We start from the raw sequence: 14,691 nt of genomic DNA on the forward strand, positions 1-14,691 counted from the left end.
TGTTTGCGAAAGCCATAATTGACTGCTGCTTTTGCACTTCATTATAGTATGTGGCTGTACAGCCAGTCGGAGCCAGCATGCCAGGGTTAGGAGGGGAACATCCTCAAGTATTTTAATATACCCCTTCTTAGAAGCAAGATAAACATATGTATTGTACTTTGCAACAGAGGCGGGGAGGGGGGGGAAGGGGGAGGCCTGGCACCGCATGAAAGGTCTTTTTAAACTCAATTCTGAGGTTTTTCTTTTTCTTTTTCCTTTTCTTTTTAAATTTTTATTTGTAAGCAAAGCTGGCATGAGAGAACGATGCCAGCATCTTTTGAGCTGCGTGGAAACCGAGTCCCTCCCCAGACTACAGTCTGCTCCTCCTGTGAGTCATAAACTACCACAGCCTTCGCGCGCCTGATGAAAAAGGCCTGGCTGAAGGTTGTCATCACAGTTGACTTAGATGATTTACTCTTGTCCAGGAAGCCTTTCCTCCAGCTCTGGCTTTGCAATTATGCAAAAAAAAAAAAAAAAAAAAAAAGGGAAAAGTTAATGAAGATGCATAATGGGAATCTAATCATGAGAAAATATTACACACATCCAAACTGTGGGACCTGGTTCAAAATAATTGCCCTATAACCTTGAGAAGCAACAAGGTCATTCGAGTTAAGGAAAGCCAGAGGACCTGTTCCCAGATGGGAGAAGAGTGACGAGATGTGACAACTCGGTGTAGCGCTGATTGTGGACGCTCCGCTGATGTGCATGGGCTAGGATGTGATGTTACTACGTGTCTGCGTCACCTGCCTGCTGGTGCTGGTGGGCTATAGATCTGGGGAGAAGGTCCTAGCTTTTGGAAGTACCCCCGCAGAGTATTCTGGGGCGCTGGGCTGGCCACTTGCTCCAACATGTTGTAAGGAAAAAGAATTTGCACTGTGCTCTCAGCCTTTGTCAAAGTTGGTGATCATTAAACAAAAAAAAAACAAAAAAACAACAACAACAACAACAACAAAAACAAAAAACAAAAACAGGGGCGCCTGGCTGCCTCAGTCCGTAGAGCACATGGCTCTTGATTGCAGGGTCATGAGTTTGAGCCCTATATTGGGTGTAGAGCTTACTTTAAAAAGTAGAGAAAGAAATAAAAAATCAGATAACCAATGGAAGGGGAGAAATCCCTTTTGTGGAAAGTAAAACAGATCTAGGGTTTTAAATTCTGACCCAAGGGGCACCTGGGTGGCTCAGGTCATGATCCCGCGGTCCTGGAATCGAGTTCCACATCGGGCTCCCTACAGGGAGCCTGCTTCTCCTTCTGCCTATGTCTCTTTGTGTGTCTCTCATGAATAAATAAATCAAATCTTAAAAAAAATACATAAATTCTGACCCAACGTTTCACATTAACCGGAGAACTTAATCTCTCTGTGCCTATTTTCTTGGCTTTTAAAACAAAGGATGTGCATCTGTGCGTGCGTGAGTGCACGTGTGTACATGTGTGTGATAATTTCTTTCCGGGTGGGTTGTTCTTGAGTAGGAAGTGACAACAGTGAATGTAGGGCCCTAGCAGGCCGCCCCAAGGGACCAGATTGGAGCATCGTGGGTTTTTCTTGCCCTCGTACCCGGACTCTGTACCTTCATGTGAGCAGCAGGTGGATTTGCAGACTGCTGAGAACTGAGTCCTTGGTGGCATTATCTCTCTGCCTTGCTGATGGCACTGTGATCCATGACTCTGTCACTTGAGTTGACGTGCATTTTAAGATTTTGTTAAACTCCCCTAGCATCCTCCTACGACTCCAGCAAGAACTTGACGTTCCTCATTTCCATGCCCCTCTCCTCTGCTGGCTGCCTCCTGGGAGGGCTTTGTCCATTTTCACTACACAGTGTTGGGGATCGGGGTGTGTGTGGGGGGTGGAGGCTGGCAGCTTGGCCCCCCCCATACCCAGAGCCCGGCTTAACCACTGAGCTGCCCGGCCACCCAGCGGGTGCACGCTGCCTAAGGAGGGCCCCAGAGACGCTGAGTCAGATTCGCAGCGGGCCCGAGCCAAGCAGGCCTGCGAGCCAGACCTCTCTCTACCACCCTAATAAAGCCAGTGTTTACACAGGGTAGAGGTGCTCATCAGATGTTTTTGCCAATCCCCAAATACGGCCATGGCCAGAATGCGGGGGGGCGGGGGGGCGGAGGGGGAGGCGGGAGGCGGGGGGGGGGGTGCTTGTTATGTAAGGCCCATGGCCGGTCCCCAGACAATGCCACTTCCTCGCTTGGCGAGGCGTCACTGCCTGACATCGGGTTACTCATTTCCTCTGGAAAACTTGGCAGGTCGCTCTGCCCCGCTTCCTCCTCCCGCCACATCCCTGGGCTTCCTCTACTGAATGTTCTCCAGGTTCCCAGGAACACCACCACCCGGGGCCCGGCCTTCGGCGGTGGATGGAAAGGGCTGTTGGGCCCAGGGTCCATGTCACAGCCGGGAATGGCCTGCATCTACAGCCCACCTGCCGAAAACCCAGCGCTTGCAGCAGAAAGGGGTCCCAGTCACAGGTGTGGGGAGGCCCTGGGGTGCAGGTGGGGCTCAGGTGGGCAGCTCAGGCCGTCAGGTCACACTTGGCTCCTTCCCCATTCGTGGCAGGTGTCTACCTGAGTTGCCTCTCCTGTGTAGCTTTTAGCTCCTGCTTTTCTGACCCTTCTCCTGGCAGAGGGAATGGATGAAGGGATGATAAAGGGAAGACTGAGATGGATTTCCCTAAGTGGGCGTGAATAGTGTGTGGCATGCAGAATTTGGGGGATGCATGAGCTTTCTTTCTTTCCTGCCTACAATACTTGGAACGTGAACACTTGGAAACCAGCCCTGTTTACTCCCTTCCAAGCACCAGCTTTATCATACTCCCCCCAGACGTGGCTGAGTCCCAGCCTTCTATGGGCACATCACTGGACTCCAGTTAACTGGGCAGGCTTGCTCTTTGTGAGCATTTTACCTGATGGATCCAAGCTACAGCCTCGCAAGCTGCTCTCAAGGCTGATTCTCCATTGCCAATTCAAAGATAACTGCATACACACATTTCTGTTTTGGTAAGTGCACGAACACATGTGCACACACATAAACACCCCCCCCACCCCAACACATGCACATACACACATGTATGGATGTATATGTGCCCCCAGTGCATGTGGGGCATCGTGCAAAGTTACTGGCATATTTTTTCTATTTACCAACTGTAAAAGTTTAGGAATTACGGATACATTTATCAGAACCCAAACCCTAGTTCTGTGGGTTATCGTACCCTGCCAACAGCCCTGGAGGTGACAGTTTTATTCCTGTTTTATAGATGGGTATTGATCCACTGTGCAACTCAATGACACTGATACTCATTAAGTGCCTTTGTGTGCTGGATTTAGACAGAAGACTCAGCCCTGCTCCCCACTTTTCCCATGGAGAGAGGCACTGACCCCACGAGCGTGGTTCCCTTGGAGGTACACTGGTGGAGCGGAGACCCTGTGTGTATGCAGGTGGATTGGACAGGGAGGCAAGTGGCGGGGCAGAGAGAGGTCTTCTTGGATTTGGCAGGGACAGACCCTAGAGACATTTGCTTAGTGTGTGGCCACCCTGAGATAGAAGTTCAGGGGTTCTGTTTTGATTTGCTTCCTGCATTCTCTGGGCTTGACCATGCTTAAGAGCCTGGGCTCGTAAGAGCCTGGGAGATTGACAGAGCTGAGTGCAAATCCTGCCGCTGCCGCCGCTTTCTAGATGAGTGACCCATAGCCACGTTTGCTTGGTATCTTGAGTCCTGGGTTCTTCATCCATGAAATGTGAATGGTCGTCACCTGTGTCTCGTAAAGCAAGAGGGTCAGATGAGATGGACATGTGATGTCTGGAGAAAGCTGTCGGCTGTGGGTGTTAATGGAGCTGTGTGCTGCCTGTAAGTCGGCATTTGTCATCACAAGACTGAGATCCAGCTGCAGGCTGCGGCACCCAGCGCCTGTCTGCGCATCGTGGCAGGTCTCCTTTGCCCCATGTTGGCTGTCTGCTGAACGAAACTGAGAAGGTGACCTTCATATTTGCAGGGGGCAGGAGCTTCAGTCTCTCGTCGAGCATTTCACTGAATGATGGTGACTGCATGAAATTGTTTTGTGGGGCACGATCCTGCTCATTCAGTCCTTGGAGAAAAATTTATCGAATACCTCCTTTGCCCCAGGTCCCTGTCCCTGCAAAGACCGCCCTGCAGTCTTCATCTCCGTCAAGCCACCAGCCTGGTGGTGGTGTGGGGGTGGCGCCCGCAAGGAGTTTGGGCTGCTTGAACCCTTCACTCTGTGCTTTCTCTTCCCCAGAAAAGTCTGGGCTCTGGAGGATTCCAGACCACTTCCTTCATTTAGCACAGCTTCCCTTATGCCTGCAGTGTTTGTTTACAAGTTCCCTCGATAGCTTCCAACGGGACTGAGACTCCGTTCCTGGGATACAGAGCCACGCGGAGGTGTTGGGAAGGTGATGGAGTCACGTTCTTGATGTTGGCTTGTCAGCGATTTACCGGAGCACCTGGAGCCGGGGCGGGATTGACATGCTGGTGATTGCTCATCCCTTCTCCGCTTTGGTCGCCCTGGGGCCGGGTGAGCTTGGGCGAAAACTGACACGCGGCGGTTTTGTTTTGTCATCATTGCTGCCCGTGGGTGCTCCAGTGTCCACCCAGGCCCTCTTAGGTTTTCTCTTCTTTCTTAAGATCTCCCTTCCCTCAGGAAGGAGGTAAAAGACAACATCTGTGTGCTGGCTGGTGTCTTCCCTGGTCTCTGGTTTGCTGTTTGTTTCTGGAGGTTATTTTATTGCTTTTTTAGAGAAGTTGAGTCCGTCTATGTTTCTTGTGCATGTGTGTACGTGTGAGTGTGTGCATGAGCGCGTGTGTGTTTGTGTTTGCGCGTCTGCACGCGTGTGTGTCTTCTCTATGTGCCCCTGGAGCAGTTGCCGTATGTAGTACCTGCTGTGTGTTGGGCCATGGGGTGGGGGTTGTCGTTCACCAACACTGAGACAGCCACTGGGAGGACAGGTGTTGTTAACATCCCCTGTTGCAGAGGAGGAAGTGAAGCTTCAGAGCCGGGAGATCCAGGGCCTCACCCGAGGTAAATGTCACTAATGTCAGAGTCACAACTGAACCCGGGGTTCTGAGTGCACAGAGTAGGGGAAGGTGAGGTGTGCATGGCCTGTGGCACAGAAGATGGGCTCTGGGTGCACAGCAAGGGGGAGCTTACTTAACATTGCTGAACCTTTGTTTTCTCACCTGTAGAATGAGGTAGTAATAGTACACCTAAGAGCCACTGAGAATATCTAACAAAGTCAAATCTTCCATAGGGGACACAGAGCAGGGTCCAGCGTGCAGAATGCACTCTGACACCCTTGGGTTGTTGGGATCCTCCTGGTTCAGGTGGATTTGACAAGAGCTGGTGACTCACCTGAAGACGAATGATTCTGGAAGGTGTTGGTGGGAACTGTGGGCTCAGGAGGAGACTCTTGGCAGGTCTGGACACATGGCTCAGTGATGGTAGAGAGGAGGGTCCGAGCGAGCAGTGGTCTTGGGATGAACGTTGTTGGGCAGACAGTGCTTTCTCTAAGCAGGACGGAAGCCCTGAAGTGGCCAGGCTGGAACACTTGTTTGTGATGAGGAGTTCCCCACCCTGTCAGCCACCTTTGTTTTGCTTTGATGGTCTTTCTCAGAAAGGAGGAAGGCTGTGTTGGGTGTGGCCTCTGACTTCCTATGGCTGCCCTGATGCTGGCTGTGCTCTGAGCTTGGCGGACTGTTAGATCCGCACCTCCTTCCGTCCTTTGGCACGGGCCAGGCCTCCGGGCTCCGGCCTTGGGGACATTCCTCCACCCCCCACCCCCACCCCCTGCAAATGTCCATCCTCAAAGGCTGCAGGGGGCAGTGAGCACTGCTGAGTGCTGGCGGCCTGCAGGCCAAGACAGCTTCCTTTCCTGCTCCCGTGTGAGTGGGGGGCTTTTGGGCGCCTCACCTTGAAGGTGGCCTGAGCTGCTCTGCTCCATAGCCTTGCCTGGGGACATGCCCTTCTTAGTGACCTAGCCCAGCTCCCCCTCTGCAGACCACATACCCCACAGAGTAGCGCCTTCCTCCTAGACGCCCTGCTCGCCCTTGTTTGGATTCTCCGTGTGCATTCTTTCGTACGCCTTGGCAGAGTTTTGCACAGGAAAGAATTTGCAGATCAGGAAAATGACCACTGTTGTCCCACTTCCTGTCCTCGTTTTCAGTCCAGGCTGAGTCACCAGCCCACGTGGGCTTGCAGTCTGCATCGCTCGCTTGGTGGTAATCTTATCTGGTTCAGTGACTTTGTTACGGGCACCCACTTGGCCTCTACAAGTAAACGGTAAGCACGGTGACAGCAAGGACAAGGAGCTGAAAGGTCTTGAGCGCACGTCTTGAGATGTTTAGCGGCCTTATCCCGTGTAATCTTTCTGAGCATCACCCAAGCATGCTATTACTTAGGGTTCAAACCTGAAGCTCAGAAAGGTAAAACATTTCTAAGTATCACTTGCTGTGAAAGGGACAGAACTGGAATTTGACCCCCGCTGTCTCTGTCGCCCCAAATCATGACCTTTTATGTGCTCTGTCCTCGTCAAAGCCTGTTTGAGGATGGATGCTGTGATGCCAGCCTCTCTCTGTTCTTCCCCTCCTGGCACTTATCTGGGATCTTCCAAGACCTGCCTTTTTTACAGCAGACTGAAGCCACTAGAAATCCCTGGCTTTGCAGCCTCTTCAGGCAACCAGGGGCGGGGGGGGGGGGGGTTGTTTACAAGGAGCAGAGCCATTCAGCGAATGAGGTGTCTTTGCACAGCGAGTGTGGGCTCCTGCGTTCTGATTGCCCCCCAGACCCCTCCCATTCCAGAATTGGTGCCCCCCTTGGGCTGTCTGCAGAGGCCAAGAGGAGTCGACAGTGCTCAAATGTGAGTGAAGTTAAAAATCCCAGCACTCTCCAGGAGAAGCCAGTGACTACGCACGGCTTTAGGCCCCTGAGCGGGTCCCATTCTGGGACGGAGAAGCCCAGCACATCCAGTTTCTTCTTGGCCAAAGATGAGACTTTGACTCCTGTCAAACGCTGTATCCATGGCACTCTGTTCCAGGTGAACAAGAGATGCCCCAGAGTTTTGAAGGCTTGTGACAGGAGCTCAAGGCCTTACCCTGTGCTTATGCAGATTGCATAGACAGGTCACCTGTAAGATTCCTTCGGGGGTTCTGACATATTTTCTTGCCTCTTAAAGTATTTAAAGAAAAATGACACCTTGAATCAGCAAGGCCATTTGTTCTCAAAGCTGCAAAACGAGAAAAGGTGTCAGCTTCCCTGGAAATGAATGAAAATCGCAGGCTCTTTTTACAAATAGGTGATACCTTGGGTTGCACTTTGTTATTTCCTCTTGGAGTCTGTGTATGGCGGCAGCGTGGGCTCTGTTAGCGCTGCTGTCGTCACGCGGCACAATGCACCACATGCCCTCAGAGAACGTTCCCATTGCCTGTCTCCCTTGAGCGGTGCTCCTTGCGGTGAGGTGGACAGAGCAGACCTCACACCCATGTGACAGGTGAAGAGACAGAGGGATGGGTCGGTGGAAGGATGTGGGGCTGTGAGCTGTCATAGAAGCCCCTTCCCTTTTCTGATGTTTGGTTTCTCCGTCGGTTGGTGAGAATTGGCCCTGGGGCTTGTACTAGGGGTCTTCCTGCTTCATCTTTGTCTCTGCTGTGCTTCACGGTTATCGAGGAGGAGAGAGCTGGGTCTGTTTCAGCTGCTCAGTGTGATTTTTCCTCCGACCTTACTCCGTGTGGGGGTTCGGCTCTTGCCCTTCCCTGCCAGTACCATGGCCCCACACCCTGATCTGGGAAGGGGACATATCCCAGCAGAAGGCACCTGTGCATTGTGGACAGAGGAGACTGGATGGGGTGGCTTGGCGGGGTAAGTCGACTAGAGAAAGACCGTGTTGGGAGACATCAGGCTGAGCCAAGTGGGGGTTTCTCGAAGCCCCCAGGTCCCTGGGAATGCTATGCTCTGAAGAGCCTCCCTTTGGTTCCCAGGGCACTTACAGTCCCAGCTGACCACACTCCACCGGGCCTTGTTCCGAGGTACCTGGGTGTCTTTGGCACACACCAGTCATCATGATGGTTCTTGGTAAGGGGGGGCTGGGCTCCCAGGTTCTCTCCTTTGAGGGGCCAGTTGGCAGCCCTTTTGGTGTTTGCAGTTTGCCATGAGGGACACTGAGAGTTGAAGATATAAAGTGGCTTGCTTAAGGCCACGGGCTGGGAAGAGATGACAGACACACGGACTTAAGGCCAGGAAGGGTCTGTGGATTTCCTGTGTCATGCCCAGAGCTGCAGAGCCTGGAAGAAGGAAAGCTTTTCCTTTCCTCTAGGTAAGTCCATGGTCATCTACCTGCTGGAATCCCTGTTTTTCATCTTTCCCTGGGTCTCCGCACCGGGAGGATACTGCTTGAGTAATTGAGGTACATGGTGCCAAGGTCTGGGATCCTGCTGCTGTGCCGGGCCTGAACTCTCTCCATTTTGTGAGGTCTCGGGGGGGCCAGAGGCAGGCCCAAACAGTGGGACAAGAATCATCCACTGGGGGAAGAAGCAGCTCCTCAGGAACTGCTCTGGAGGCATTTCAGCATGGTAACACTGTGGCAGATGGGTGGGCGCCTGCTGAGCACGGGCCTGGTCTCTCCACCATCCAGGCCCTGGCTGGATGGAACTTTCCCCTTAGTTTTTCTGAGACAAGTTGGTACTATCTTATGTTTTTATTCTTTTTCTCAATTTCAGTTTAAAATAAGTGCATGTAAATAAATAAATAAATACCTAAAAAAAAAAATTTAAAAAAATTGGGATCCCTGGATGGCGCAGCGGTTTGGCGCCTGCCTTTGGCCCAGGGCGCGATCCTGGAGACCCGGGATTGAATCCCACGTCAGGCTCCCGGTGCATGGGGCCTGCTTCTCCCTCTGCCTGTGTCTCTGCCTCTCTCTCTCTCTGTGACTATCATAAATAAATAAATAAATACCTAAAAAAAAAAATTTAAAATAAGTGCATGAAAAGAGAAACTCCAGTTAGAGTATAAGTCCACATGTAACCTCTGCTTTGTCCTCTAGAAACTTGATTTGAAACCATTCTTCCAAGAGGCTGTAGCGCAAAGTGGCAGGGCCAGGGGTCCCTGGAGTCCTGCTGCCGCCAGGTCCTGGTCGGCCCCCTTGCTGGCTCTGTGGCTTGGGGTATCCTGATTTGTCTTTGTGTATCTTCCATGTGGCTGTGAATGCTTTTTACCTAGTGTATTTGTTTTTTCTATGGCTGCTGTAACAGCCCAGGGTTAGCGCCCATTCAGCCTCATTTATTACGTACTTCTATGGATTAGAAGTCCGACAGGGGTCTCACTGGGCTAGGACCAGGGGATCAGGGTGTCCTTGAGCTGCATCCACTTCTGCAGACTCTAGGGGAGGGTCCATCTCCCTGCTCATGCCAGTTGTTGGGCAGAGTTCTGGTTCTGGCACATGTAGGATGGAGATCCCTGTTTTCTTGCTGGCTGTCAGCTGGGAGCTGTATCCGGCTTCCAGAGGTGGCCCACATCGTTGACTTGTGGCTTCCTCCCTCCATGGTCAAATCCAGCAACCGTGCTTCTCACGCTTCCGCTTCCTCCTTCTCATCTCTTTGATCCCAGGGCACAAAGTTCCCCTGATTTCAAGGATGCATATGATTAGATTAGCACACACTCATAATCCAGAATAATCCCCAGCTCAAGACCCTTCTTAACCTGAATCATATCTGCAAAGTTCCCTGTCAGGAGGGTAATATAACATAGTCACGGGCTCTGGCAATTAGGATGCAGACGTGTCTTTTTGGGGTGGAGGGATTCTTCTGCTCACTGTGCCATAGGGGAAGTTAACTGATACACGCAAAGTGCTTACAATGATAGGTTGAAGCCCCTGAAGTTGCCAGCATTCCACTGTTGACCTACAAAAAAGGCAACCTGATTATATCTGGTCTGTAGTAAATCCTCCATTAAATTTTGCTTTTGTAATTACAGTGGTGGAAACTTCATGCCTTATTTAGCTGGTTTGCTATTGTTCTAGTTTCCTATTACTGGGTATTACTTTTTTAAAGTTGTTATTACTATTATTTTCCTATTTTAATGCCGACGGTGAACATCCCGATACACTTTGCAATCATCGAGTCTTCAACAAACTGTGGACTGCTGGTTTGGGGGCCTGTGTTTTCCCTCTTTACTCTCTCTCTTCCCGCACCCAGCCTCTGGCAGTCCTAGAAGTGCCCCCCTTCTGTTGTCAGCCCCCTTCTGGAAGGTACGTGTGGAGTGGGACTTTAACCTTTGGGACATGGCAGTCCCTCTCTGTCTTCCAGGGAGTGTCTTGATTTTCTTGGGCCTCTTGTTCTTTGAAGCAAGCATGGAAGGCGCTGTCCCCTTCGGCCCCTGCTTGGGGGTCAGTGACACTACAACGCCCTCCCCCCAGGCAGCCTGAGCTCCAGGCCCCCCCCAGCTGCAGACTTGAGGCTGCCCTCGGAGTGTGGTTCTGTGTGCCTAGCTGCGAACCACTCGCTGCGTATGGTTCTTCATATGGCTGCGTGTAGGCTGGATACACACACTGGTCAGCTCCTACCAATCTCCGCTCATGGAAGTGGGTGGGCTCTCTGAGAATTTGCTCGACTTGCTTCAAATCGGTGAGCTGACCTCTCAGCCCGGGTTTGTCTGCCTGTGACCCCAGGAGAGGATTTAGACCCAGGTCTCTGTGTATTACCACACAGCCGTTCTCAGGAACACTTCTTGGTTGTGTGTGACCGCTCAGCAAGCAGGGAAGGTGCCTAATTTATATCTTCGTGCATGGACACTGATGTCACCCACCTTCTCCCCTTTGACCCAACAGCAGCCGTCATCCATTCTACAGGTAGTGAAACTGAGGCCCAGGAAGGTACAGGGCTTTCTTGCAGTCACACCATGTACTAGTTGACCAGAATTAGCAATAGTAACCTGGTGAGGTGGAGCAGAGTGAGCTGGGTTCAAATTCTGACTTGGCTTACCAGGTAAAGTAACAGTTCAGTTCAAATACTGCAGCCTCGAGCTTTGCTGACTTTCAGTGGAGAGAAGGGCCATTGGGGTCAAATCCTGCTTTGAAGTTGGGCATTGGTTCTCCCCACCCAGCTGCTGGTTGGGGTGGCCCTTGGGGTGGCCCTTGAGGAACCCAGCAGGGAGGTTCCACAAGCTATTCTTGGGACTCTGAGGGATAAAGCACAGGCCAGGAGCCGGCCCTGACTCAAGGCCTCCTTGGCAAGCTCAATGACCTGTCTTTCCAGCTCTCTTTTTATTATGTCTGGAGCCTTTCTCCTGAAGTCCTAAAAGAAGAGAAAGTGCTATTGTGGGGACTTTGGGCCTCAGGGCCTGGAAATGTCCCCGGAATAAAAGGTAATGTAATGGCCTTACGAGCCCATCTGGTGGCTCTGTGAGATGACCCGCATCTCCCTGGGGAGAAGACACTCAAGTCCTATATTTCACAGTGTTCTTGCCCGTTGGCACCACCCCCAGATCCAGCCCAGGGTCTGACACACAATAGGCTCTCAGCAGCAGCATTCAGGGAGAGGGTGGCTTTCTCGGGAGGTCCTGGCATCATTACTTCCTGCGTTGAATCAGCTCAGGTCGTATTTCTGGCCGAACCATTCTAAGGCTTCTGTGGGTATGTTAGTCCCAGAATGATTTTTGTTAACATTTCAATGCAAAATAATAAGTACTGTTTTGTTGTATTGAGAAATACAGAAGCTCTCCTTGTAGGACATCCAGACCATGAAGATGCTGAAGACGTGTGGGAGGTCTAGAGTACCCTCAGCACTCTTGACATTTTGAACCAGAGAACTCATTGTAGGGCTGTCCTGTGCATTGTAAGATGTTGAGCAACATCCCTGGTCTCTATTCACTAGATGCCAGTAGGTAGGACTGTCTTCTCAAAGCCCAGCCCCCCAATTGTGATAATCCAAAATGTTTTCAGACATTGCTAAACATTCCCTTGGGGAATGGGGCCAAAAATCACATTTTGTTGAGAACCAGTGGTCTGGATGTGTCGTGTCTCCCCAGCTGGTAGAGTTGACATAGACTCTTCCACAGAGCCTGAAGACAGGCTGACAGGTAGCTTGATCCAGGGAAAAGAACCCTGAGTTAGGTGTTTAAAGTGAATTTCAGGGGCGCCTGGGTGGCTCAGTCAGTTAAGCATCTGCCTTTGCCTCAGGTCATGATCCCAGGGTTCTGGGATCGAGTCCGTGTTGGGCTTCACACTTAGTGGGGGGGGTCTGCTTCCCCCTCCCCCTGCTCATGTGCACCCTCTCTCTCTCTCTCTCTCTCAAATAAGTAAATAAAATCTTAATAAAGTGAATTTCATGTTAAACACATAGGACAGGCGTCCTTCTGTTTCCTAGCTGTGTCACATCGAGCATATCACTCAACATCTCAGAGCTGCTTGCTCTCCTCATCTGTAAGAGAAGAATAATCCCGTGCCCTTAAGGACTCTTTGTGTGATTAAAGATAAGGTGGTCAAGGACTTCACATTCCATGAGCTACTCAAGAAAAAGTAGGTGCTGATTTAGGATTAGTAATGGAAGGCATCTTGGGGAAAGCAGATTTGGCTCTTGCGCAAGCTTCGTTGGACTATTTTTATGTTTAATTACAGAGATGGGAATGTGAGTGATCAAGATCTCCACTCCGAAGCCAGTGTGACTGAGGGGCTGAACACGGACTGCGTTTGAAGAGGCCGCTGCGGGTTGGGTTGCTGTGCAGCCACGTGCTGGCCGCGTGACCCTGCACCGATTCCGTAATCTCAGTTTCTTCGTCTGTGAAATGGGTGGGGGGTGGGGGGGGGGCAATAAGACTCCTGACCTCCCAGGGCACTGTGAGGCTTCAGCGAGATCACAGATAGCATCTGCCCACCACTGTCCTTGTGTGGGGATGACCTCCGAGGTGCTGTTGTCCGGTGCTCTGCAGGACGCCGGGCTGGGCCCGGCACCAGCTCAGGGCGGCTTGTTTGGGAACCTTCCCAGGGAGCTGGGTGCAGTCGAGTGTGGGGATTTCTTCTTTCTCCTCTGCCTTTGGGTCCTCCTTGAGTTTGGATCTCTCTGCCACAACTGTGTCCTGTTTTTCTGTGGTACCCTGGGTTCCACCCCAGGGGATCAGGCTTTGGAGGGAGGGGATGGGGCGCCCCGAAACACAGACAAAGGCGCCAGCTAGCTAGCTCCCCCCTGCCACCGGTGCTGAGCCAGGATGCCCCCGGCAGGAACCGTGGCCATATGGCCAGCAGGATGCCTCGTTGGGAACAGTCAGCCTGGCCCCTTTGAAGCAGTTTTAAGACCAATTTGGTAACTTGATTTGGAAAGTGGTATCGATGACTCCGAGGGTGCAGGCTGCTCATTAGCTGCCTTCTGGGCCCAGCAAATTGGGTTAAGTGGAATGAAATCGCTTCTCCCCTCCCTAGGCTCATGGCTGAGGTCCAGGCCCCATTGTAATGAGAACCTCTCCTGGGCAAAGGACATTGAAAAGCTTTCCGGGGAGTCTGGCACTCTGTTTTCATCTGTGAATTCTGCTTTCCCCTGGAGGGCAAGGCAGGAGGCTGATAAGACTTAAAAATGAAGTGGGTGAGCGAGTGCAGAGTGAGGGGACGTCGGGTCAGAGGAGAACGAACAATGAACAGTTGTGAAGTGTTTTTCAAGGGCTGGCTCTCCTTCCCCTCTTGAGACCTACTGTGCTTGATGCCTTTCCTTTCTTCCTTCCGTCCTCCCCCCCCCCACCGCCCCCCCCCCCCCCCCCCCCATATTACAAACAGTGCTTCGAGGAACATCCTCCTGCCCTCCTGGGCACACGTGTGAGCGCTCCTCTGGGGTTTATCCCCCAAGGTGACATTGCCGCCTCCTGATGAACATTCTCCGTTTTATAGATGCTACTGAAACTCTTTCCAGAACAACAGCACTGATTCACACTCCCACCCTCTGTATGCAGGAGCCCCGGTTTCCCCACCGGGTCACCCACATTCCACACGTGCAGATTTTCACTATTGCTAATCCGTCCAGTGAGATGAAATTTCTGGTCGTTTCCCTGATGGCGAGCGAGAGAAGGCTGAGGCCCCTGTCTGTGTGCACGCACCTGTCCTGGGAGGAAGGACCCTGAAGGCGGCCCCACAATCCTCCCGGCTCCCTGCACCTGTCCTGGGAGGAAGGACCCTGAAGGCAGCCTGAAATCACCAGGGCCTCCTGCTCTTCCTCGACTCCCAGGAAGACTGATGGATCCATCCATCCTTACCTGAGCACACGAGGTGTGCACCTGAGGTGATTCACTGCCCAGTTCAAGTTTGGTGCTGAGGGGTGTCTGTTTTAAATCCTTCACCAAGCTGTTTTCTCTACCATTTAACTGCAGAGGGTTCTGAGTTCTTTGGGAAACAATCACACCACTGAGCCCATTTGTACATCTCCACCCCCCCCACCCTCACCCCCCACCCCCTGCATTTCAACTAACCAACATGTACTGAGCATATTATTCAGCACAGGATGTAGAAGTGAAAGTCTTAGGGCCTGGGCTGGCTGCTAGAATTGTTGCCGCCCTGCCCTTTATCAGCCCCATACCCCGGGGAGAGACCCATGAGCTTTCTGGGCCTTAGAACTAAATGACCGAAGCTGCCATCCTCACAAGTTGGTTGTGTGCAAGGGTGTTTAGAGACA

The 14,691-nt window shown here is 51.9% G+C and overlaps 1 protein-coding gene across 46 annotated transcripts in view; it reads left to right on the forward strand.

Moving 5' to 3' along the window:
- The window catches only part of LOC144283315 (uncharacterized), a 237,817-nt gene that overhangs the window by 103,481 nt on the left and 119,645 nt on the right, over positions 1 to 14,691 (forward strand). For 3 of the 46 annotated variants that reach the window (XR_013351786.1, XR_013351788.1, XR_013351799.1), the window contains 2 exons: positions 12,657 to 12,797; positions 13,976 to 14,288. The exons of 38 other annotated variants lie outside the window; for them this stretch is intronic. The gene's annotated coding sequence lies outside the window, so the exon portion shown is untranslated. Of the gene's footprint in view, positions 1 to 4,300; positions 4,571 to 12,656; positions 12,798 to 13,975; positions 14,302 to 14,691 lie in introns of those variants that run through there. 5 more of the 46 variants (XR_013351787.1, XR_013351790.1, XR_013351820.1 and 2 more) reach the window with 3 other exon arrangements.

This window comes from Canis aureus, chromosome 14 (genome assembly GCF_053574225.1).
Source record: "Canis aureus isolate CA01 chromosome 14, VMU_Caureus_v.1.0, whole genome shotgun sequence".
NCBI lineage: Eukaryota > Metazoa > Chordata > Mammalia > Carnivora > Canidae > Canis > Canis aureus.